Source organism: Panthera pardus, unplaced genomic scaffold (genome assembly GCF_024362965.1).
Source record: "Panthera pardus isolate Hobbes unplaced genomic scaffold, ASM2436296v1 HiC_scaffold_6, whole genome shotgun sequence".
In the NCBI taxonomy this organism is placed as follows: Eukaryota; Metazoa; Chordata; class Mammalia; order Carnivora; family Felidae; genus Panthera; species Panthera pardus.
In genome coordinates, this window is record NW_026526991.1 from 4,467,233 (window position 1) to 4,493,973 (window position 26,741).

At 48.5% G+C, this 26,741-nt stretch overlaps 1 protein-coding gene across 1 annotated transcript in view; it reads right to left on the bottom strand.

Moving 5' to 3' along the window:
* PACSIN2 (protein kinase C and casein kinase substrate in neurons 2) overlaps positions 1 to 26,741 on the bottom strand; it is a 132,082-nt gene that overhangs the window by 82,642 nt on the left and 22,699 nt on the right. The window lies entirely within an intron of this gene.

The following is a 26,741-nucleotide window of genomic DNA, read 5'->3' on the forward strand; positions in this document are numbered from 1 at the left end:
CACAGGCGGCCTCCGGAGGCCCTCAAATGCGCGAGTGGGAGCCGCCAGAATAAAAACTAAACGCAGAAAACACCCTTCCTCCTGGAGCTTGACAGAGAATTAAAAGTGAAGGAAAAAGAATAACGTAACTTTAGGGGAAGGGGCAGGGGTCCTAACTCATTTTCAAACATACGTGCCGATGAGAATACATACTGCAGAGTTCCCCTGAGTTAAAGGAAAGAGCCGACACAAACATTCTACGCTGCTTGAAGCCAGGGCAGAACGGGAAGGGACTAAGCAGGAAAGGGTTGCCACGAGCACTTCTGAGCAGGGCTCTGTCTCCTGAGCTGTCTGTGTGCTCCGTTTGTGAAAACTCACTGGTATGCAAACGTGTAATGTGTGCGCTTGTATGTATATATTATGTCTCAATGAAAAGTGTTTTTAAAACGTATGCAACAATACTAAAAAATACAAACACTAGGGGCACCTGGGTGGCTCAGTCGGTTGAGCGCCGACTTCGGCTCAGGTCACGATCTCGCGGTCCGTGAGTTCGAGCCCTGCATCGGGCCCCTGTGCTGACAGCTCAGAGCCCGGAGCCTGTTTCAATTCTCTGCCTCCCTCTCTCTGACCCTCCCCCATTCATGCTCTGTCTCTCTCTGTCTCAAAAATAAATAAACGTTAAAAAAAAAAAATTTTTTTTTCAAACACTACAAAAAAGAACGATGTTGAAACTAATGTGTAAAAACACAAGAAACAAATGTTTTAAGATCTCAGTTTCCCCAGAGTACCCTCCCAGAAGATACAATGTGCACCCCTCCCCCAACCCCCATGGCAAGCTAGATGCTACGTTTAAGTGGCGGTGGCCAGAACTGGATCCTTCCCTCCTTGCAACATGGGCCTCTAGTCTGACCTTACAACACGAAAGAGAATAGGTTAAGAATATCTTTCCAGAATCTTGTGTTTAGAAATGCTTTAGTGGAAAAACACCAATAAAGCAATGACCATGCCGACGCAAGGCTCAATTACTTGACATGTGATAATAATTCACACTACTTGGAAAATTATCATGTCACCCTCTGGCCCCCGAAAGAAAATCCCCACAGAAGTCAGCCCAACGCAGACTTCGCTGTACCCCACAGTCCGCTCGGTTCCCCCGCACCCTTACAGAGGGACACATGCTAGAGCTCTAGGCCAGCCGCACGGGGCCTCCGGCGTCCTCTGGCCTGCAGGGAGGTGCCTATTTCATACCGGGGATTGCTGGGGGGGGGGGGGGGGGGTTAATGGCCCTCAAGGTCATTTTGTCCAGCGATGGACACTAAGGCTGGAGAAGGCTAAATAATGTTTCTAGAGACTACTTCGGTGTACCTGACCACGACACGCAGACAGGCTTTCTACAACTAACGGCCTGGCATTTACCTTCCAAAGCATTTTAACTAAATTTAAGCAGCACAAAGTATGGTCACAAAAGTCCTTTTCTGGGGGTATTTTCTTCCACTAAGAAAGAATGAACACCTGAGTTCTGGTAGAGCCAGCTGATCGTCTACCTTTCCTCTTCATCGGTTGGCATGACAGAAAACCCCGCCCCAGAGGCCCGCTTAGGGTTCTTGGTTACGGGAGAGGACAATCGTGGCGAGATAGATTTATTCATTTGGTTTTTCTAAGACCCTCATTCTCTTTACTTTTTTTGTAATCCAACAAACACAAGCTGCTTGGTGAACATTTATACAATGCTTACTTTATGGTTAATCATGAAAATAATCCCATCAGGGCACTGTTGCCTCTCCCATTTCCCAGATGAGATAACTGAGGTCCAGAAATATTCTATGACCTGCCCTGTGTCCCAAAGCTGGCACGTGGGGGTAGCTAAGATCTGAATCAGCTTCCTGAATCCAGCTGTTAAGCACTCCCCCCACCCCGCTGCCTCGCCACTGTGGCCTCCCTCGATAAACCAGAACTGAATCTTGGATACAGCTGCTGTGTAATAAAAATCTGATGTGAAGTGAATTAAGAATGCAGAGAGCAGGGGTGCCTGGGTGGCTCAGTCGGCTAAGCCTCCGACTCTTCATTTCGGCTCAGGTCCTGGTCTCACGGTTTGTAGGTTTGAGCCCCACGTCAGGCTCTGGGCCGACGACGCAGAGCCTGCTTGGGATCCTCTCTCTCCCTCTCTCTCTGCCCCTCCCCCTGCTTTCTCCCTCTCTCTCTCTCAAAATAAATAAACTTAAAAGAAAAATGCAGATGGCAGTGGGACTATGAAGTAATGAGCCCAGCTTTCCTCCCAGCGTGGCTGGGGCATTCTTCCCCGCTCCCCACAACCTCAGCCACACCTCACCAGTGCGTTCCCAGTTCCCAGCGAGAGACAAGCTGTCCTGCCCCTCTGGCAGAGGACAAGACTGTCTCAGGCAGCTCTCCCGCCCTAAGGCAGTCCTGGGACAGAAACACTGCTCCAGGGAACCCCACCTGCTAACCTCTGGCACCTGGTGCCTAAACTGGTATTTCCAGTTCCAATCTGGTTTCTGTCACCGGACTTGAAACCATCGGGCATTCATTCAACAAACATTAGTGGCAGGCACAGTGCTTAAGGCCTCGGGGGCCCCATGGTTGTGAAAGTCAAGGTCCCTGCCCGGGACTGCTCAGTGTCGGGGCGGGACACACGTGTAAATAAATCAACACGGCACGGGCTGATGACTGCGAGAACCAGCATACACCAGGGGCGGAGGGAACACTGCGAGGGCGAGGGCGAGGGCGGCAGCGACCCAGGGTGGGAAGCGGGGTCGGGGAGGGCTCCACGAAGAAAGGGACGGGGGAGGGTTCTCCAAGAGCGTGTCATCAGCCTACTCAAACCACGTAGATAAGGCAGGAAAAGAAATTCAGAGACCCAGGCCAGCAAGTCAGCTAAACGCCAGGCCAGCAAGTCAGCTAAACGCTACCAGAGCCTCCATGACCTCCGTCCTCAGCCAATGGCTGAGTCCTGGCCCTGCAGTTCACCAGCCCAGCGTAAGCCCCAGACGTCGGGACGACACCAGGCAGGCTGCCTCCTCTCTCTGACACCTTTGTTATATGATCGGTGCGGGGCGGAAACGGCTGCCTTTACTGAGCTCTTGTAAAAGACGCCGTAAGATAGGTACCGCTAGCCCCGTTTTACAGAAGGGAAACTACCAGAGAAGTTAGGCAACCTGCCCAGCACCACCCAGCAAATCATGGCAGAGTAGGATTCAGAGTCAGGTCTACCGGATACTTTCAAAGCCCACGGTCTCTCCACCGGGCTCAGGCCTCCCACGGAGACAGCCTCGTGAGGGACAGGAGGACATGTGGCAACAGGTCATGTCACATGGGGGCGAGAACGGGACTTCCACTATGTGATTTTTTCCCCCATTCTGCTACCGGTGTGCCCTTGCTCTAATGCCACACCTTTTCCAAAACAGCTTTACTGAGATGTAATTCACATACCATATAATTCAGCCATTCACAATTTACAGTAGATCTAATTCAATGGTTTTTAGTGCATGTAGAGAGTTGGGCAACCAACGTCCCAATTTCAGGACATTGTTACCACCTCAAAAAGCAACCCCGTACACTTTAGCTGCCACCTCCTTCTCCCTCCCGTCTTCCCCGCCCCTTCCCCAGCCCTAAGCAACTACTGCCTCTCGCAAGGTGACCCTTAAAGAGGTTATGGACACACGGTAATCAGGATGTTAATAAAACCGTGCAGACTGCAGCTCTGTGCTTCAGTCTTCCCTCCTGGGCTAAACAGAGCTCCCAGACGAGCCAGGACAGGGCCAGGGAAACGCCGGACAGCTCAGAGGCAGGTGCTGGGGGGAGGGGTGGAGGTACCTGGCGGCCCCATGCTAGCTGGGCTCCGCGGTTCTCGTTCTGGTGTCCCTGAACTTAGCGAGCGCTCAACGCAGAGCCTGGTGGTTTGGCACCTGCCGGGATGGCGGAAGTCATGCAGAAGCTCTAGAAGACCCCTCTGGTCACAAGGCCCCACACCGGCAGCAATGCCCATCTCCCCATCTCCGGAAAGGCAAACCAGGATCGTATCCACTACCACAGGCTGGCGCCAACCAGATCGGAGTCACATTGAGAAGCCAACTCTTCAAGATTCTCAACTGGTGACGGCCGGGGTGAGAAGGTGCCTCCTGTGCTCTTCCTCAGGAAGAGCCTTCCTCAGTGCGGAGGGGAGCTGGGACAAGGGGATCCACAGACCAACCAGGCACGCACTTCCGCGGGGCCCTGATTTCTCTATCACACTTCTCCATATGGAAGGCGGAAACTCAGCTGCGTGAGGGGCAGGAAACTCCTCCTCGACACTTAAAAGGAATGAGCTTCCGACAGGTGCAAACGGGTGAATCACAGAAACTTGGTGGTGAGCAAAAGAGGGCGGGCGCGAAAGGGTGCCTGCTGTGTGTCTCCACTGACACGAAGCTCTAAACCAGGCCAAACAAACCCACCGGGACGGGATCAGTGTGTGCCTGGGGCTGGGGCTGGGGCCGGGCCGGGCGGGGGGCGGGGGGGGGGGGGGGTGGGTGCGGAGTGCACAGGGCACAAGGGAAGTTCTGAAGCGATGGAAATGTTCTCTGTCTTGCTTGGGGCTGTGGCGACACAGGCGTATCCATTAGTCAAAGCCCCTAAATGGGTCCATTCGGTTGTATGGACATTAATATCTCAATGAGGAGAAAAGGGGAGGGGAGCAGGCAGGGAGGAGGAACTGTGGGGGAGAAGGCAAGAGAGACAGGAAAAGAAGAAAAGCCTGTGCGGAACCTGAACATCGGAACTGTCCCCACTCTGCAGGGCCAGCGCAGCAAAGCTGCTTTCGCCAAGGACCACACGGCAAGGTGCCTCTGAGCTCCAGGCGGTGTCAGCGTGCGTGTACTGCACTGGGTCTCAGTTCTTAGAACAGCTCGTCCCCTAACAGGCACAAACGATCCCGATGAACCCGAGTGCCCTACCCCCTCACCAGGTGAACTCGGCTCTCCCTTAGCACTGCAGTAAAGAGCGCGAGAACGTCTAGTCAGCGGGTCAGAAAGGGCAGCTCTCGGTGACAGGTTTCGATGGCTGTTTGACAGTCGGAAAGCAAGTAAAATCTAATGCGATAATTACAATTATTAGCTTTTCTTTCTCCTCAGATGATAAGTAAATCTGAAATTCTAGAATTTAAATGGGTTCTAGAAAGCAGTCCGATAGGTTATTTGGTGTTGGTTGGTGGAGAGAGTAGTGGCCGTGTTCAAATCCTACTTGTTAGCCTTTCACATTTCTATGGAATAAGACATAAATAGAGCCGTCTTTGCCCTTACTTTTCCCACATATCTATATAAAAAGGAACAATCCAAGCCAAATTTCTAACATTCTCGATCAAAGAAGAAGGTGCCAGAACAAGCTGAACTAAGTACCAGTTCTATCTTTGGAAAAAAAAAAAAAAAACCTTTAAAACCCTTTATATAAGCTTCTTTGCTTCCCTGGCACTTGCCCAAAGCTAAAGAAAAAAATGAGCCAGACTAATTAAAGCAGAAAGCCCAATTGAGAAAAACTTCAAAGCACCAATGTGATATGAAAAATGTTAATTTCTTTTCTTACACATTTGATAACGTGCCATCGCGAGAAGAAACCCCTGGGCTTCTAACACAACATGTGCGTGGTTAAGATGTCACTCTCGGTTCTGGGGCCCCCTCAGGCCCTCCTGGGTCAACACGCTGAAGATGGAAACTGATCCCCGAAGGAAGGTCTGAACTCAAAAAGGAGTGGTGAGCAAGATTTGTGGTGAGTTTTGGGTATCTGCAGGAATAAAGTTAGAGATACGCTGTGTTCGAGTGTTACTGGCGATTTTCCTCCTCTCGTATGTGTGTGCACCCTCTTTGTGCTAGGCTCCAGAAATTACAAGCTAAATCGCTCCCCACACTTGTCCTTACGCAGCTTAGAGTTTAGGAGGGTAGGGAGACAAGCACGCAGGGGACCACCCAGTGTGACGGGTGCTACCTAACAGATGGGAAGCAGGGAGCCCCACCTAGGAGGGTGGGGGAGATGGGAAAACTCTCCGGAAGCTGGGCCACGGGTGGAGTCAGGTAAGGAAGGGGCTGAGGCTCCCTCCTCCCCCAAGAGGGGAGAGGGCACCGGACGGAAGCTCCCAACTTTACCCACCAGGGTTATTTTGTCCACCAAGGGCACTAAAACAAGAAGAAAAACCAATCACCCCCCATTATTTCATTTCAAAGGCATTTTAATAATAAAAAAGGCATCTGACACTAAAAAGCAGGTCATACAACTTCAGAATAAATCAAGAGCCTCAAGCTAAATATCTCTGGCTTTGTAAAGAATAATTACAATGTTGATACTTTGGCCCCATGGCAGTGAAAACACCATCATGAACTGGTGTTTAGAAATTCTACAAATATTAGGTAAAATTAGGGACTATTTATGACATTTTATACACATGTGCCATGATGTTTACATACAATGACTATACTTCCTGATAACCCTGCAAGGTGGGAGGCCTGTCCCCATCTTTTGAAAGAGAAAACTAGAGCTCTAGGGAGGTGGCTTGCCGATGGTCACACAGTGGTGACAGTGCACAGAGCTCTACAATTGGTTCCCTCTGCCAGCGGAGTCCTGGGTCCCACAAGCATGCGGTGACGGTGTGGGAGAGCTCTGGGAGACCTCTGAGGGCCTTATCAGAACTCAACCTGTTCTGGGGCACCTGGGTGGCTCAGTCGGTTGAGCGTCCAACTTTGGACACTGAGCCTGCTTGGGTTTCTCTCTCTCTCTCTCTCTCTCTCTCTCTCTGCCCCTCCCCTGCCCATTCATTCTCTCTCTCTCTCTCTCTGAAAATAAATAAACTTTGAAAAAAATTAAAGAACTAAACATGTTTTATTGTTGCTTTGGAGATGGCAAAGGAAGAATTCAGTTCTTGCCTTTTCTTTTTTTGATAATCCCAAACAACCAACTCAAACCCTTCATGAAACCAGGAGAGGTATAAATATGTAAATAAGTGAAATCACGATCCCAAGCATCCCAGAATGCTCTCATTACCTTCTCCTCCAATTAGACCAGTGCCAGCGATAAAGAAGATGGGAAAGATGGGAGAAGATCGAGAATCCCGATGTGCCAAGAAATAGGGGACATCCAAACCCTTATTCAAGAATGCTGTGCTTCAGCCCGGCCTGTAAATATACATTTAGAGTTTAATGAATGAATCTAAAGCCTGCAGGCACTGTTGAGTATTGTAGAAATTCAATTTATTTATTTATTTTTTTAGTTTATTTTTATTTATTTTGAAAGAGAGAAAGAGCAAGCAGGGGAGGGAAGGGGGCGGGGGGGAGAATCCCAAGTAGGCTCCTCACTGTCAGCGCCGAGCCCAATGTGGGGCTTGAACTCACAGACGGTGAGATCATGACGCAAGCCGGTCAAGAGTCGGTCACTCAACCAACGGAGCCCCCCAGGTGCCCCTAAAAATTCAATTTAAAGACATGCTCTCTAACCCTAAAAGCTCCCATTGTCAGGTCTGAAATGGGATTATAAATAGAATACCAACGACAAACTTACAAGTGTATCTCGTTTTACAAATTTCATGTTTTCCTTCTACTTTTACCACTTAAAATTGAAGCCTACTCTAAACAATCTTAAACACGACATTCCCAGTTGTACTTCGACAAGGCACGAGGCCCTGCCAAGTGAGGACATTACAGGCTGGCCTCCACGGGCAAGGTGGAGCTGAGTGGGGCCAAGCAACAGAGAGGGGCAGTGGTGAGCAGGCGCGGGACCCTGGCAGGCTTCTAAGCTCCTCCACCTGTGACACGAAGACAGCCTCAGTCACCACACCGGGGCCCGGGAAGATGAAGGGAGGTAATGTACACACAGGGCATTTTTACATGGTGGCCGCTGAGGTCAGCCCCACGATGCCGACCACAGCCAAAGTCGCGGAAGGATCAAAGGGGACTCTCCTAGGATAGGGTGGAAACGTAGTAGGCAAAGACGCAGGGATTCGGGTGGCAGCAGCACCCCAGGAAATTCAGAGGGCAGGCGACCAACACAGGTCAGAAACTCAACAATGCAATCCGAATGGAGGCAAACCCACGGTGACCACGAGGAACCACATATGGATATGGACGGGACTGCTTCAGATGGTCTTGCGAAGGAAAATAAAGTGTGGGGGCTCTGCCCAGAGGCCAACCGGGCTGAGCGGCAGAGAGGGCTGAGTCCGGGACAGGTCTCAGGGGCACACGGCGAGCACCCTGGCAGGGGTCGCAGGAGAGAGCAAGCTGTTCAGCCTGACGGTGGTTGCCCCACATCCGTGCCCGGTGACCCGGCTCAAGACAGAGTATAGACGAGGAGCCCATTTCCCCCGTGAGTGAGACTGAAGTAAAGGACAGGTTACAAGGGCTCAGTTGGTTAAGCGTCCAACTCTTGATCTCAGCCCAGGTCATGATCTCACGGTTCATGAGATCGAGCCCTACATGGGGCTCCATGCTGACAGTGAGGAACCTGCTTGGGATTCTCTCTCTCCTTCTCTCTCTGCCCCTCCCTCACTTGTCCTCTCTCTCACTCTCGCGGTCTTAAAATAAATAAGTAAACATTAAAAAAAAAGAAAAAAGGACAGGTTACAAATGGCTTAAATCATATGATCCCATTTGTTTCTAAAAATCACATTTGTGTGTAGTAAACGTAATGCTCTGGAGAAGTGAACATCAAGGTACCGACAGTGATTTTCTTCTTTTGAATAATTTGTACTTGTATTTTACAAAGTACGTGCACTGATTTCACAATGAAGGAGTAAACGGAGTTCCTTACAAGAGTTTAAACCCAAACGGGTGACTCCAGGGCAGTGCGTGGCAGGCCTGTGGAGGGCCCACAGCTGCACAGAGGGCACTTGGGACCACGACGCTCGGAAGCCTCTGGGCACGGCACACCCAGGGGGCGAACCCCTGCCTGCAAGGCTTCCATAAAACCCCCCGTTCTGGACAAACCCTGGGGCAAAGATGCCATCAACCAAAGCCTGACAGAACATCCAGAGGGAGGCACGTCACCCTTGCAGCTGGTCTCACTGGTTGTGCAGTCTTTCACGTGGGAAAGCCAAGGGATGGGGTTCCTGGGCATACCCCACAATTCACTCCGTAACTCCGTCTGAGATCTTATGAACCATTTCCGTACACATACTTAAGTCCTAGGAAGGGTCGAGGCTCTCCAGCCGCATCCAAAAGCAGAAGACGCTGGCCCTGGCCTCAGACCAACGATCTCATCCACAGTAGAACGCTTCTTTAAGACCTCGGCATCACCCAAATTAACTCCACGCAGAGGCGGGTCTGAGGGAGCCGTTGTGGAGGGTAAGCACATCTGAGGTTACCAGAAGAACAGAACCAAATGAAGGCCCCGTCCCCAGGGCCATCCACACACAGGCAGGGGAGACTTCTCAGGCTCTCACAGTTTGACGCCTCCCAGTGAGAACCCTGAGAAAGGGGAGTCAGCTGCCAGACAGCCCCTTCCCTAAGAGGGGACAAGGATCCCAGTGCTTCTGGCAACACACATGACCCACAGAGCTGGGTGACCACCGAACCCATACAACGAACATACGCACGCAAAGCTGTATAAAGGTCGTGACAGGGAAGACGGTCCTGTGACAGTACCTACGTACCTGGATTAGGGCTGGGGCAAATTTATTTGTTTTTAATTTTTAATCTTTATTTATCTTTGCAAGAGAGAGAGAGAGAGACAGAGTGTGAGCAGGGGAGGGGCAGAGAGAGAGAGGGAGACACAGAATCTGAAACAGGCTCCAGGCTCTGAGCCGTCAGCACAGAGCCCGACGTGGGGCTCGAACTCATGAGCTGTGAGATCATGACCTGAACGGAAGTCGGATGCTCAACGGACTGAGCCACCCAGGTGCCCCAGGGCTGGGGGAAATTTTATAAACAGTCCAGAGCATTGACTTCCAAGGCCAAGATCTTCTTAAGATGTGGCACCAAGCATGTTTATGATGCTTCATGACAGTGTTCACTTTTACAACTCCTCACTCTGTAACTGTGTTGGTGGGTGAATGGGGGGGGGGAGGAGTTGGACACGAAGAGCAAGCTGACCCAGACCCTGGGGCCCTTTGTGCTTATTCCGCCAGTGTGCCCCTTCCAAATCCACTTCCAGTTCCCTACCTGTTAGAAAGTGTCTTGAGGCTCGGGGGGGGGGGGGGGGGGGGGACTGGGATCTTTAACTGGTACCAGTATTTCTCTGCTTCACTTATCGAAACGCCAGATTCACAATGTGTAATGTTCAAAACAGTGCATATATAAGAAATAGGCCACGTCCAAATTCATTAGATTCAGATGCTCTTTCCAACAAATTAATGTGACAACAGTTAAGATTTTCTGTCTGTTCCACAAACGTATTCCAACTCATCTATGACCTCATTTTCTGCAGGATTAATTTCTGATGGTACACCAATTATTGTGCTACGTCTGTGACGTTAAGAAATACTGCCATTACATGATCATTAGCAGTACCACTGAACACTGGTTTATATACAAGCTTGTCTTCCCACGGAGGCCTTGGGGAAGAACCAAATACCTTCAAGATGAGTCCTACCAGCCCGAACGACCCTGGCAACAACCAACATCGTAACACCTACACCCTCAAAACCATGTGGGATTCATTGTATCTGTAGACTGGAAATGTTTTCCTCTTCATCTTTTACAGAAAACGTCGACCGTAGGGGAGCCTGGGTGGCTCGGTCGGTTAAGTGTCCGACTTTGGCTCAGGTCATGATCTCATGGTTCATGAGTTCGAGCCCCGTGTCAGGCTCTGGGCTGACAGCTCGGAGCCTGGAGCCTGCTTCAGATCTGTGTCTCCCTCTCTCTCTGCCCCTCCTCTACTCATACTCTGTCTCTCAAAAATGAATAAATGTTAAAAAAAAAAAATTAAAAAAAAAAAAGAAAACGTCAACCATATAAAAAGTAAAAAGACTAGAATCATGACCCCTAGTTTCAACAATTACCAATGGAGGGCTGGCCTCGTTTCACTTGTGATTGAGAAAATTGTTCAATGCTCCCAGAATCGTGGGCCCCAGATGTGTTTTCACGGGACCCGGCAGGCCCATGGCACGGGTGCTTACTCTGGGAAGAGGCACACGGCAGAGGAGAGGCCCTCGCCCGAAGGGAATGGCAACTTTTTGGGGAGCCAGAGCCGCTCAAGCCCTGTGTCACACTGAGCAGTAAAAATACTATCCCACAAGGTGACCCTCACCAGGGATCAATCATGCTGACGTCACTGCGCTCCCTGAAACGGTTTCAGGCAGGCGCTTCACCTCTGCCGTATTCTTCCCCACAACTCATAAGTCCCATCCAATAATGTGAAAAAAAACATGAGGTAAACCCAAAGTGAGGGACATCCCCCCAAATATCCGACCGGCACTCTTCAAAACTGTCAAGGTCGTGAAAAACAGGGAAAGGCAGAAACCATCACAGATGAAGGAGACCAGGATAAACGCGATGTGACGTCCTGGACCGGATGCTGGAACAGACAGAATCTCAGTGGAAAAAGCAGTGAAATCCAAGCACAGTCTGTAGTTTAGCTAATAACTCTGTACCAACGTGAAATTCTTGGTTTTGCCAAGTGTGCTGCGGTTACATAAGATGTTAACATTCGGGGAAACTGGGCGAAAAGCCTGTGGGAACTCTCTGTATTGTCTTTGCAACTTTTCTGCATACCTCAATTTTTTCCAAAATAAAAAGCTTATCGCAGAAAAAATAATATAAAAAATTCAACTGGCCAGTAAGTGTTCATTATACCCTTTATGAGGAGTCGGTGGCAACGTGGCCTTCCTTCTAAAATTCATCCAGGGAAGACGAAGCGTGAAGAAATAAAAGTTGGCTAAAGAGTCTCAAAGAAAGGGAGCCCGCTGACCTGAAGGAAGCTGAAGGCCGTTCAAGGTCGCTAACGCTGTGCACCACTGGACGCGGGGGCATCTGACTGTAGGGATGAACTGGGTTGACAGAGGTGGCCACCAAACCACCAGACTGCACTGCCTGGTCTCCCCACTCCAGCCTCAGCAGAGCCGGCCAGGAGCAGGCCCGGGCTCCCGCCCTCCCTTCCCGCCCAGCCTCTCCCCTCCAGAGCCTCTCTTGGTTCACTCAGCAAGCTCTGAGGGTCTGCTGGCTCACGGACTGAAAACAATAAAAGGAGGAGGGATTACATACCACCGTATGAGAATTCATTTTTTAAAAAAGAGTTTTTTGGGGGCGCCTGGGTGGCTCAGTCGGTTGAGCACCCGATTCTTGATTTCAGCTCAGGTCATGATCCCAGGGTTGTGAGATCAAGCCCTGAGTCGGGCTCTGTGCTGACGGCACAAAGCCTGCTTGGGATTCTCTCTCCCTCTCTCTCTGTCCCTCCCCCACTCACTCGTGCACTCTCTCAAAATAAACATTAAAAAAAAATTTTTTTTTAATGTTTATTTTTGAGATTGAGAGCAACAGAGTATGAGGGAGGGGGCAGAGAGAGAGAGAGAGAGAGAGAGAGAGAGAGAATCCTTAGCAGGCTCCAGGCTCTGAGCTATCAGCAAAGGGCCCGACACGGGGCTCGAACTTGTGAACTGTGAAATCATGACCTGAGCCAAAGTCAGACGCTCAACCGACTGAACCACCCAGGCACCTCAAAATAAATAAACATGTAAAAAATAAAAACAAAAAATAGTTTTTTATAAATCTCGAGAAAAGATGAGCTGTTATCAGAAATGCACTGGGTGGTAGGGGGGTTACCTGGCTTGCTCAGTTGGTAGAGCATAGGACTCATAATCCCAGGGTCATGAGTTCAAAGCCCCACACTGGGTGTGGAGCCTACTTAAAAATTTTTTTTAATTTTTATTTTTTAACGGGGGCGCCTGGGTGACTCAGTCGGTTGAAGACCAGACTTCAGCTCAGGTCATGATCTCATCGTTTGTGAGTTCGAGCACCACATTGGGCTCGGCGCTGAGAGCTCAGAGCCTAGAGCCTGCTTCAGATTCTGTCTCCTACTGTCTCTGCCCCTTCCTCATGCGCGCGTGAGCTCGCTCTCTCTCTCTCTCTCTCTCTCTCTCAAATGAATATCTTAAAACATTGTTTTTAATTTTTAAGAAAAGAACTGTGCACTAGCAAGTATGAGGCTGAGCTCTGCACAGGGAAAGGGCTGGAAGCAGCAGAAGCAGGATTCTGCCCTTGGTCTTTCTGACCCGGAGACCATGCTTGGAAGGGCGGAGCCTATCGCCTCACAAAGACTGAAAATTCACTCGTGCTTTTCAACAGCTTTGCATGTGCTTCTTCGTAACAGTGCCTTCCCGTATTTGAAACAGGACACAGTTCTAGAAATCAAAGCACACACCTGGGTTTTCAAATTATAAACAGCATATGGGGATTTAATTCATTCAGAACTGGATTTAAGAAGACTTTTGTGGCCGGAGTCAACACAAAGTAAGCACGTTAGCACAGCCAATGTCCTCCTGGGCACTAGAGCAAACGTCCTACACTTGAAGGTCAGCCCACGGAAGAATTGATGTGAAATACTCCTGCCCAAGCGCTGTGCAGCAAAATTATTGAAAGACAAAGAGAGAGAACCAGTAGCGATTTTTTTTTAAACAATCTTAAAAAAAAAAAAAAAGACAGCTAAAAAAAGGTTGTACTTGTTCTCCAGAACAACAGCTTGAAAACGACAGTCTGCCACGTTTCTCATCAATGAGCAACTTCATTATTTCTGCTTATCCAGTAATTGGAGAGTAACTGAAGACTGTCTTGCAAAATTCAGGTCAAAACTCCCCCAGCGCCCTGAGTGACGCAACCAGGAGTCTGTACAATAGGGTCACTGCCCGACGGCCCTCCACTGAGCCTTCGCTTTTCAACTTCACACTGACAAAAAGGCCACATAGGCTCTTTTCCATTCATTTTTTAAATACTGTATTGAGTTAGAAACTGTCCAAATACACCCTGGACTTTACACATTTGATAGACTCTAGAGGACAAGCTCTCGGGCCCCGTACCCAGGCTCGCCAGGCCTGGCAAGCCCCACACCGGCACCAGGCACAGCAGCCTTCCCGGGACGCCCAACGGGGCCGGGGTGCTCGGCTGTAAGAAGACCGGCAGGTCTCGTCTCAGGTTGCGGAGGGGATTAGGTGAGATAAAACACCTGGTCTGGCACCTGACCGCCTATCGTGTCCCAAAATCTCAGTCTCCTTCCCCCCAAATCCCTCTATCCACTCTCCTTCTGGTTGTCCTCCAAGACCTAGGTACCACAGAACAGCAAAAAGCCAATTCCACTGAGGAGCCAGCACAGCCGGCTTTATTGTCCCCGCACAGCTCTTTCCCGCGGGCACCAGATGACAGGTACCACACCCACCACACTCATCTATCAATCTCCTATGAATTTCATTTGTATTCCGACGACCTCTACACTGATTTCCACGAAGGAGGATTTTCTCAGTGCTCCTGGTCTGTTACCCCGTGTCTAACTCCTCCCCGGGGGAACAGCCGCACACTCTTCTCGGTGGGCAGGGGACAGCTACCAAACACAGGCTTCTTGTCTGGGTGGAGATTATCATTAAAAGATCATAAGCAAGAGGAACAAGGCGGGTGGCACCATAATCCCAGATTTCAAGATCTACTACACGAAGCTAAAGAACTCAAAACAATACGGAACTGGCACAAAAACAGATCAATGGCACGGAACAGAAAGGCCGGAAATAAACCCACGCTTATATGGTCAATTAATCTTCGACAAAGGAGGCAAGAATATTCGATAGGCAAAAAACAGTCTCTTCACTAGGAAAGACTGTGCTGGGAAAACTGCATAGCCACATGGACCTCTTTCTCACACCATACACAAAAATAAACTCCAAGTGGACTAAAGATCTAAATGTGAGACCTGAAACCATAAAATTCCCAGAAGATACATAGGCAATAAACTCTTGGACAACAGCCTTAACAATGTATTCATGGGTAAGTCTCCTCAGGCAAGGAAAACAAAAGCAAAAATAAACTATTGGGACTATACCCAATAAAAATAAACAGCTTTTGCACGGCAAAAAGAACAAAAAACAAAAACGATCAAAAAAAACAAAAAGGCAACGTACTGAATGGAAGGAGAGATTTGCTTGTGATATATCTGGAAAGGGGTTAATACCCAAAATAAAAACTTACACAACTCAACACACACACACACACACACACACGAATTGAAAAATGGGCAGAGGACTGAAATAGACATTTCTCCAAACAAGACACACAGATGGCCAACAGACATAGGAAAAGATGTTCAACATCACTGACCATCAGGGAATGCAAATCAAAACCACAATGAGATGTCACCTTACACCTGTCAGAATGGCTAGGCTGAAAAAGACGATTAACAGGTGTTGGTGAGGATGCAGGGAAAAGGGAACACTCGTGCACTGTTGGCAGGAATGTAAACTTGTGTGACCGCTGTGGAAATGGTATGAAGGTTCTTCAAAGCATTAGAAATAGACGTACCATATGATCCAGTATTTCCACTACTGGGTATTTACCCAAGAAAACAAAAACACTAATCTGACAAGATACATGCACTGCTATGTTTATTGCGGCATTATTTACAATAGCCAGGATACGGAAGGCGTCCAAGTGTCCATCAATAGATGAATAGATAACAAAGATGTGGTACGTGTGTCACACACACTGGAGTATCGCTCAGCCATAAAAAAAGAATGAGCTTCTGCCCTTTGCAAGAATATGGATGTGGACCCAGAGAGTATTGTGCTAAGGGAAATGAGTCAAGGACAAATACCATTTGGTTTCACTTATATGTAAAATCTAAAAAACAAAACAAAGAAAAACAACAGAAACAGACTCATACACACGGAGAACTGGTGGGTGCCAGAAGGGAGGTGGGTGCAGGGATGGGCGAAATAGGTGAAGGAGATTAAGAGGTACAAACTTCCAGTTATAAAATAAGTAAGTCACAGATGAAAAGCACAGCGCAGGGGATGCAGGCAATAATGCGGTAATAACGCCGCGTGGCGACAGACGGCAACGGCACTTACCATGGTGGGCACCGCGTAACGTGCAAAATTGTCAAAACACCACGTTGTGCACCTGAAGCTAATATAACATTGTATGTCAACTACACTTCAAGAACAAAGCAAAAACATAAAAATAAAATAAAAATAAAAATAAAAATAAAAATAAAAATAAAAATAAAAATAAAAATAAAGAAGAGGTCATCGGCATTGGACTCATTAAGGCCTCTTTTCCTTCCCTCTCCCCTGCAGACCAATGCAAGGCCGCCATCTGGAGCAAAGATATCTGCTCGGGAGACCCAGCGAACCTTCAAGGAGGCCATGCCCGAAGGCGGGTCAGGGAGAGCCAGCAAATCCACCCGGCTAGTGCCACCATATCCTCCACGTCTGTTATGAAGGGGGTACCTGGTCACTTCTGACGCTCGTGGCATCTCTCACGGGTCCCAACCTGAGTGAGTGTAACCTACTAACTCACTCAAACCCGATTCCAATCGGTACTCAATTATGAGCATTTACGAAGCTCTTGTCGTATGCTCACTGTAAAAGTGCTAATTTTAAGGGAGACAGAGATCCACTTAGAGAGTCTCCGTCCTTGAGGTTCACTCATAAGGAAGATAATACCAAACACTTTAATAAAAGGCAGAATGGAGGAAGGGAGGCTGTCTCTAGTGGTGGTAAGCTGACCAGGCACAGACCAGGAACAGACCCTCAGGGCCAGAGGTAGGGAGGAATGGGGAGCTGTCATTTCATGGGGACAGATTCAGTCTGGGAAGATGAAGAAGCTCTGGACACAGATGGTGGTGGTGGTTGCACAACAATGGGAATGTGCTTCGTGCCACACAATCGCACAATTTAAATGTTTATTTGTTTTGAGACAGCAAGAGTGAACAAGCAGGAGAGGAGCAGAGAGAGAGAGAAAGAGAGACTCCCAAGCAAGCTCTGCACTGTCAGAGCAGAGCCTGACGCAGGGCTCGAACTCACCAACTGTGAGATCATGACCTGAGCTGCCATCAAGAGTCGGACACTTAATCGACTGAGCCACCCAGGTGCCCCAGAAGTGAACAATTTCAAATGGTTAAGATGGTGAAAATGGTAGGAGTGCCTGGCTGGGTCACTCATCGGTGGAGTATGTGACTCTTGATCTCGGGGTTGTGAGTTCAAGCCCCATGTTCTGTGTAGGGATTACTTTAAAAAATAAAATCTATGAGGCGCCTGAGCAGCTCAGTCAGTTAAGCATCCGACTTCAGCTCAGGTCGCGACCTCGCAGTTAGTGGGTTCGAGCCCCACATAGGGCTCTGTGCTGACACCTCAGAGCCTGGAGCCCTCTTCAAATTCTGTGTCTCTCTCTCTCTCTCTTTGCCCCTCACCCTCACGCTCTCTCTCTCTCTCTCTCTCTCTCTCTCAAAAATAAACATTTTTTAAAAAAGTTTTTAATCAAAAGTAAACATTTAAAAATTTTTAATAAAATCTTTAATTAAAAAATAGAATGGTTTAATTGGTAAATTTTATATTATGCATACTTTACTACAATAAATAAAGTCAATTTTAATTAAAAAAAAAAAAAAAGCAAAGAAAAGAAACAGACCCACACATACTTCTAAACTCCTCTATGGCAGAGGTGGTGTCCCACAGCACAGAGGAGTCTCTCAATAGTGATGCCACATCAACCAGTCATCCACATGGAAGGAAATAATACTGGATTCCTACTTCACACAAAAAAACAATTACAAAAATCAACTTCAGATAGGCTAAGGCTTCATGTGGAAAGCAAAACTTTAAAATTGTTAGGAGAGGGGCCCGTGGGTGGCTCAGTCGGTTAAGCGTCTGACTTTGGCTCAGGTCGTGATCTCACGGCTCGTGAGTCCGAGCCCCATGTCGGGCTGTGTGCTGACAGCTCGGAGCCTGGAGCCTGCCTCAGGTTCTGTGTCTCCCTCTCTTTTTGCCCCACCCCCCACCTGCACTCTGTCTCTATCTCTCAAAAATAAACAAATGTTAAAAAAAACTTTTCTTAGAAGAAAATAAATATCTTTATAGACTCAAGGCAAGGAAGGGTTTCCTTTAAAAAGTCATTAAAAGTACCAGATCATTAAAGAAAAGATTTAATCTAGTGAACTGCAATGAAATTAAAAATGTTTAACAAAAGATAGCATAATGACAATAAAAACACATGGACAAGGTAGGAGGCAATATCTGTGTCTCACTGAACCAGCAAATCGGCTACTATGCAAATGAAGAAGAACGAACACAAATCAATAAGGAAAATACAGACAACCCAAGAGACGTACAGAAGACTCATCAGGCGTCACCAAAGAGGACCCATGGATTGCTAACACCCACATGAAAAGATGCTCATCTTCATCAGTAACCAGAGAGATGCAAATGAAGGCCAGAACGAGAACACTGACAGCCATTAGATGGGCACAATTAAGGAGTGTGACAATAGGGGCGCCTGGGTGGCTCAAGCGGTTAAGCGTAAGACTCTTCATTTCCGCTCAGGTCATGATCTCACAGTTCGGTTTGTGACTTTGAGCCCTTGGGCTCTGCACAGATAGCACAGAACCTGCTTGGGATTCTCTCTCTCTCTCTCTCTCTCTCTCCCTCTCTCCGCCCCTCCCCGCCCCAAGAATGAATGAATGAATAAATGAATAAATAAATAAATAAATAAATAAACAAACATTTAAAAATTTGTTTAAAAAAAGGAAGTGTGACAACAGCCAGTGTGGAAGAGAATGCCTATGCATGTGATTAATTTTATAGGCCAAGTTGACTGTCACAAAGTGCCCAGGTATTGGATCGAACACTGTTCTGGGTTTTTCTGCAAGGGTGTTTTTGAGTAAGATTAACATTTTAATCAGTAGATTGCCTTCCACAATGTGGGAGGATCCTAATCTAATCAGTTGAACACAGGACAAAATAGCCAACCCTCCCCCAAGTAAGAGAGAATCCTCTTTCAGCCGGCCTTCAGGAGGGCCTGGACTGTAGCACGGTGTCTCCAGGGCTCGCACCTGCTGGCCCAGACTGTAGATTTGGGCATGTCAGTCTCCATAAGCACGTAAGCCAATTCCTCGAAATAAATCTCTTTCTACAGATACACACATCCTATTGGTTCTGCTTCTCTGGAAAACCCTGACTAATACAATGCACACAATGGAACGCTATTCAGCAGTAAAAAGGAATTTGCAGATTACTTACGATTCTCTTTTTATAAAGCTCGTAAACAAAAAGTGAATACATTGGTTATACATGCATACATAAATATTCTTTTTTAAGTTAAAAAATTTTAAAAATTTAGAATAAAATAATTAATTAAAATAAATTTTTTTTTAAAAAAAAGGCAGGTTAATGAGGGAATGATAAAATATCCTGGAATACCTTTACCCACTGGCAGGAAATACCTACCAGGAGCTTCCCTGTGGTGCAGGACTGTTAAATTCCCAAGCTGGGAGGCTGGCTTCAAGGTCATTATTATGCTTCAAAACTTGCGGGGACCAGTCTAGAAGCTGCCATCTGACCCGAAGCCCAGGGTTCAGAGCACTCCAGCCTTCCCTCCCCCTCATTTCAAGAACACTGGTCCACTTATTTTGCATGTGGAAGAGGAAGGGAGAGGTCAGAGATGATGGCTGGGCTAACCCCTCGCAGAGAGGGTACAGAACCGCGGGCACCTGCCAGGTTACCCGCGCTGCCACTGGCCCTCGGCAATCCGGACGCGGCACTCAGTTCCCGGTACTCGTACCGCTCCTCTGGCCGGTGAGGTGGCTCCTCGCGGTAACAATCGTCTCCGCCACCCAACCCCAGGAATTCATTCCTGGTTCCTGCAGGGTGAGGTCAGGAGCCACACCTGGTGGTGAAAGGCCAGTGGGAAGTCCTCGGGACAAGCGGTCACACGCTCCAGGCAGAAGACAAGCACAAGGCCAGCTCACTGGACAGACACTGCCACAGCCACTCCTCTGGCCCCTCTCCCCATGCACCTGTCACGTCCACAGGATCATCCGGGGGCTCACGGTTGTGAAGGAACAGGGCGGCAGGCGGGCCTCCCTGTCGTGCCGGAACTTAACAGAACGACAACTTAATGTGCCTGCTGCCCGCTGCTGGGAAATACTTCCGTATTTATGTAGATTCCTTCTATGACCATTTTACTTAGAATCTCATCGGGATTAGCTGTTGGATTTTATTATACGCCTTTTAAACATCTGCTAACACCGTCAACGTAGGTTTTGATTTTATGTAGTGAATTGGTCAGCATAACATTGAGTACTTACCAGGCACCAAGCCCCGTTCTCATCACTGTGGACGTATTTATCCCACATTTAGCCCTTACGTCAACCCTATACGACGGTGCTGTTCTTGTGCTACTGATTTTACAGATGACACCAAAGCTCAGGAGATTTAAATAACTCAGCCAAAGTCAGAGAGTTGACAGACGTCAGGACTGGAACACAACATGCTCCTAAGCCCTGAGCCAGAGCCTCTGCCGGCTGACACACTTCCTGTTAGGCTACCCTGTGCTCCGGTAATAAACCGTACTTGGTCATGGAGAGTAAAGCTTTTTTTTTTTTTTTAATTCAAGTACAATTAACATACACTGTTATTATCAGTTTAGGATGTACAATAAAATGATTCAACAATTCTGTACATTTCTCAGTGCTCATCACCATAAATGTACTATGCATCCCCTTTATTTCCCCATCCCCCAGCCCACCTCCCCTCTCTAATCTTTTAATACACCACTATATTCAAATTACTGTTCTGGTTAGAAATATATTTAGAAATGTTCCAAATATATATAAACATACATATGCATACACACACAGGAAATTGGTCTATAGTCTTCTCTAGACCATGGATGGAAGAGGAAATCTAAACACTGTAAAGCGACAGACACATAGGACTACATAAAAATTTTTAAGCTTTATGGAAAAAGACATCTAAACAAAATAAAAACAAATTATAGGAACACCAGCCAGAGGGACATATGTGCAATTCATACAACAAGGGATTTATAGCCCAACGTACAAAGAGCTCCTAAAAACCGAAAAGCAAATTCAATAAAAGAAAAAAAATGGACAAGGATTATGGATAAAAAAAAAAACTCCCAGAAGAAATACAAAAGGCTAATAAATATGCGTGATGTTCCTCAGCCTCACCAGTACTCAGGAAAATATAATACAACAACGGGATGCTATTTTCACCCATCAGATTAGCCAAAGACAAACATCTAGCGCCTGGTGGAAATGCCCAGAAAAGGCACACGAGTCACACGCTGTTGCTGTAATTATGTCCTACAAAAAGGCTGAAGCAATTCAATCCGGCCCAACTACCGAAAACTACTGCCGTGGGGAGATATCCAGAATACAGCACTCACTCGCTCACTCATCCAACGACAAACACGTACGACACGCAGAGCACTTTGTCAGAGCTCTGTTTCTCAGACAGCTTAAATTCAGGAGTCTGCAAACTAAAAGGAAGTGAAAACAGCCAGTTGCCGAGCGGTGCCTACAGTATGTTCCTGCTTTTATTAAAACATGCTCTGATGTCTGTGAGAGCCTAGAGAAAGTTGTGGAAGGCTCGGCTGCACCAGGTCAGTGCTGGTTTATCTCCACAGTGTTGTGACTGGAAGTTTACCACCGCCTGGACGTGTATACATCTTTCTGTTTCGCTTGGCATGAACATAGAGTGACAAAGGCAGTAACCTGTAACTTCGAAAAATCTAAGAAAGACTATTACGGCTTTGGTTTACACACAACAAAAGAACAGCACAAAGTCCACATGGGCTTGGGGCACAGAGTCCAGAGTCCACCCCCTGTCAGGCCGACGGGTGCAAAGCTGGGCTCTCTGCTCCGGGATGACGCTGTGTCTCCTCACCCGAATTCACCCACCCACACAGGGGGCATCTCAAGAAGACTTCGCCTCTCATACAGACAGTAAGTTTTGGGAGGCAGGCTGGAAACATGGCTTGAACTCTTGAGTTCCTACGGATGACATGCTACATACTTTTAGCCTCTAGAAGTTCAGGTGAACTCATCTGAGACACATACAAAAGTGTCTCTGCATCCTGGATGCATCCTGGCCCTTGTTAACGTGTTATCCCACTTCACAGGGCGCCCTGCAAAGCCTTTCCCAACAGGCTGCTCCTTGCCCAGCACCCGTTTCTCCCCCTTCTGGCTACGGCATTCCAACTGGGCTTCGGGGGTGGGGGTCCCCCCACCCCTTGGAAACAATCGTCCCTTCCCTGACTCCTTTTCGGTCTGTGAGGCAGCACCCCACCCGCTGTCTTCTAAGGAAGCGATTTTATGCTCAGGTGAGCTTAGAACCACGGAACCGTGACTGGTACACCGTTTCGTGACTGAAAGCAACACCATCCTTCTTGACCGATCCACTGGAGCAGAGCACAAACACAGGTATTTTAAACCTCTGTCACTTAGGAGAAATAGCCTGTGCCTCTACAAAGGATGGAGACACAGAAACTTCAAAAATAGATTCACTTACCACTGCCCAAGACCCAGTGACAGTTACATACATTTAAATCTCTACTTACAGAAAAATACGCAGCTGAACACAGAAAGAAATGATTGGCCGGTCAAACACCTGCTTCTCCATGCAGTCTGACCCCTTCCTGCTGGGAGCACAGGTTCTCTCTGAAGACATCTGCCAGTCTTTGACTTGCGTATCAGTTACTGAAATACAGCAGTGGCCCCCACGAGGCTGAAGGCTTCCGGAGAACAGAATCCCCATCTAATTTACTAAAGGACCCTCTTGGTATATCAACTGCATGTGGCAAACAGACCCCGCACGCTGCCCAATGTGCTAAGCAAGTGTTTGTCCCTGGGAATATTAGCACCGGGAAACCTCACTGAAAGGGAGTTGGGGAGTTCTGGCAGGGGGAGCTCCCAAGCCCCCCCACCGATTGGTGAACTGCAGACCCAAGAGGAAGAGACAGACTTGACCTTGCACGCATACCACTCCACTACTCCAGCAGGGGGAAGAGATGCTTCCCTATCCCCTTGGTCAAGGGCTCAGCCAACGAAGACCCACCATACTTTGAACTCCCAGGTTACTCCAATGGACCCTTAGTTTGTAACAACCTTCTCAGCTTACCCCTTTCTCCTTAAAAAAGCACACCTCTCCGCTGTTCCCTGGACTTGTCTACAGTTTTGCCAAAACTGGTTTGGCCCGGATTGTAATTCTCTTATTCCTGAATAAACTGAATAAACCCTTCTTTTGCTGGTAAAATAACTGGGAATTTTTATTTTTAAAGTCAACATCCCCAAACCTATTTATGCCATTGTACCAATAAATATACGGGTACAAAAATAAGCATTTACATATAGATATACGTATATGTGTACTTGTACGTATACACACACACACACACACACACACACACACACACACACACTTAACTAAAGAAACCCATGAAATAACTACGGTTGTTTCTACGAAAATTACAAGTTGCTAAATTTTTTTTAAGACTTTTATAAACCCTAACTAAATTACAGGTGTGGGTGAGACAGGTAAGACAAGTATAAAGGATTGGGTGAAAATGTGTAAAACGTTTTAGATTTAGCAACTCAGATTGCTTCATGCATCTTCTTGGTTGTCAACCCTCTTCATCCAAAAACTGAATATGGAAGACAATAAATTATGGGCGTGGTTTATGCAGGAAAACAACTCACAGTTCTGATTCGCAGACAGAAAGTAAAAGGTCAATAAGAGACTGGCACATGAAATGCACTGATTTTTTTCTTTTATGTTAAAAATAAAATGCCTAGGGGCGCCTGGGTGGCTCAGTCGGTTAAGCGTCCGACTTCAGCTCAGGTCACGATCTCGCGGTCTGTGAGTTCGAGCCCCGCGTCGGGCTCTGGGCTGATGGCTCAGAGCCTGGAGCCTGTTTCTCTCTGTCTCAAAAATAAATAAACGTTTTAAAAAAAATTTTTTTTTTAATTAAAAAAAAATAAAATGCCTAGGGACGCCTGGGTGGCTCAGTGGTTAAGCGGCCGACTTCGGCTCAGGTCATGATCTCACGGTCCGTGAGTTCGAGCCCCGCGTTGGGCTCTGTGCTGACAGCTCAGAGCCTGGAGCCTGCTTCGGATTCTGTGTCTCCCTCTCTCTCTGACCCTCCCCTGTTCATGCTCTGTCTCTCCCTGTCTCAAAAATAAATAAAACGTTAAAAAAAATTTTTTTAAATAAATAAATAAAATAAAATAAAATGCCTAAACTCTGTATGGTTTTTGTATGATTCTTGCTTTATCCAGCCTCTTCAGTTAGCTGAGCGGTGGGTGGCCTGTCTCGGTCTCACGAGACAAATGCTGAGTGACCACTGACCAGGCATCACGTCAAGTGCCAAGGACAGTGCTGCCTCAAGGGAAACACACTAGAAGACGACTGGGCTGGAGGAGGCGCCCACAGCCTACGGGACACAGCACTTAGCAGAGCAGAAGCATTCTTCCCCACCACCAATGAAAACAGAACAGCTATGTAATGTGTTTACAGACCAAGACAAATTAATAAAAGTACCTAGTTCAGAATTCTCAACTTCCAATCTGAAAGAAAAGCCCCGGGCTTCCCTGATGGTGCTCTGATGTTGATGTCAGCCTGCTAACAAGATTCTGCTCCCCGCCGTGCTTGCCCGTCTCCCCAGACCACATCTGGGGACGAAGCGAGACTTACGTGCCTGACCCCGGCCAGCTGGGTAATATACCCCTGATGCAAAGCCGGCTCCAAGGGGAAAAACCACTCCCTTTACTCGGCACTTCAGGGCATCCGGGAATAAGGAGCAAAGTAAACGAGAAGGAAACGGAAATTAAATTGCTCTTACCTCACCTGGGCCAAGAGGTGGCAAAGCTGTGGCCTGATTTGACTGTTACCACCGGGGGGGAAGGGCTGAACACCTCCGCATTACAGACACACAGGGCTCTGCCCCTTGGCATATCAACAATGCCACCAATTTAATAACGATGAGATTGCAAAGCCAAGCGGTTTACAACTTCAAAAGACTACTCCAAAAGAGACAACTGCTTACCCAAAAAAAGCAAGGTGGGGGAGGCAGCTGGAAAACAGAAGTGAGGCCAATACTTAATCTTCCTTATTCTAAATTAAATCCTAGGGGCGCCTGGGTGACTCAGTCAGTTAAGCGTCTGACTTTGGCTCAGGTCATGATCTTCCGGTTGGTGAGTTGGGGCCCACGTCGGGCTCTGTGCTGACAGCTCGGAGCCTGGAGCCCGGAGCCCGGAGCCCGGAGCCCGCCTCGGATTCCGTCTCCCTCTCTCTCTGCCCCTCCCCTATTCCCTCTGCCTCCCTTTCTCTCAGAAGTAAACATGAAAAAAAATTTGTTTAATCCTAAAAATGGATATACATTGGTTTGTTTAAGTAACCAAAGGTCAGGAAAGCCGGCCGCTTCCTATAAAGAATGAAGTCAGGAAGCGTGTGGGACAACAGGACCAGAGAGAAGCCCCCTCCTCTTTCAGCGGCTCAGCTCCCCGACCGCGGTGCTCACCCCCGGAGCCGCTTCTATGGGCTCCACACGCCACCCAGCAGCGCCCCAAGATGGGTGCGCTTGGAGGCCCCGTGGCGGCAACTCGTGGTCCCCTGACCACGTCCAGACCCAGTTCCAGGGCTCAGCAGGGTCACCCCTTACTCACCAGCACCCCCAATCAGCCACACCACCCGCCAGCCCTCAGCCAACCCGAGCAGGGCCCGCGCGGTTTTGAGACATTCACCAACATCAAAGAGCACGACGAATCACGCCCCCCACCCCCCAACCCCACATCCGCCATCCAACCTGTGTCGGCCTCTGCACCGCGCCTACTCTGGAGGAAGGGGTCAAGTCTGAAAAAAATCCTAGTCATCTGGCAGGTGCCCCCACCCTACCCCCACCCTGGCCTCACCAAGCAAACCCCAGGTGCCGCCCCTGGCTCCACAGCCCTACCTCCGCTGGAAGCAATTCCACCCACCCCGCCCCACCCCCACCGCGCCCCGCCTCGCTGCCGGAATGCGGGACGGACGCGTCCATTATGGGTCCACGGAGAGCCACCGCCGCCCGTCTCCACACCCACACACCAGCAGAAAGGGCACATCACGGTCACCTTGACTGAGCGTCGGGGGTCTGGCCCGCTGCAAATGTCCAGAGTCAGGAGGTTGGAGGTGTCATTTCAAAATCGACGATTCCCGTGCTCTGTAAGCTTGGTCAAGCCACCCCGAGTCAATTTCCCTTTTCCCAGAATGAATACAGAAAACGAAGCAGTGGACAAGAGAGACACACGAAAAGGAAGAGCAACAGCTCCACTGGGAGATTTAAAAGAGGGAAACGACAGCTAGCAGAGGAGAACTCGCCCAACGGAAAAGGAAACGCGATCCAAACTAAGCAAAACGGTGCCGCTGTTGGAAGCCACAAAGCTCAGCCACAGAAGCGGTCGGCAAGTCTGGCAAACATCCCAGCTGTTTAGGAAAGAGCAGTGGCCACCCAGCCGAAACGTCCACAAGTACAAATCAAGGGCGGCATCCATCCGGCTCAAGGAAATTGAAAAGAGTGACCTTGGTGCCCCCGTCCCCTTTCCAGCCTGTGCTCCGGGCAGCGCCGCTCGGTCCCACCGCACCTCAGATCCTGCACCTCAACTACTGGTTCCCACCACAGGTTCATGGAGGCCTGGAAGGGGCCCCGTACTGTTCTCGGAGGGAGGACAGGGGATAGACGGGCCCCCGCTCATGTGACGGGGACAGCCGAACAAAAGGATGGAGGTCACATCCACAGAAACCCAGGTGTGAACACAATGACTTCAGA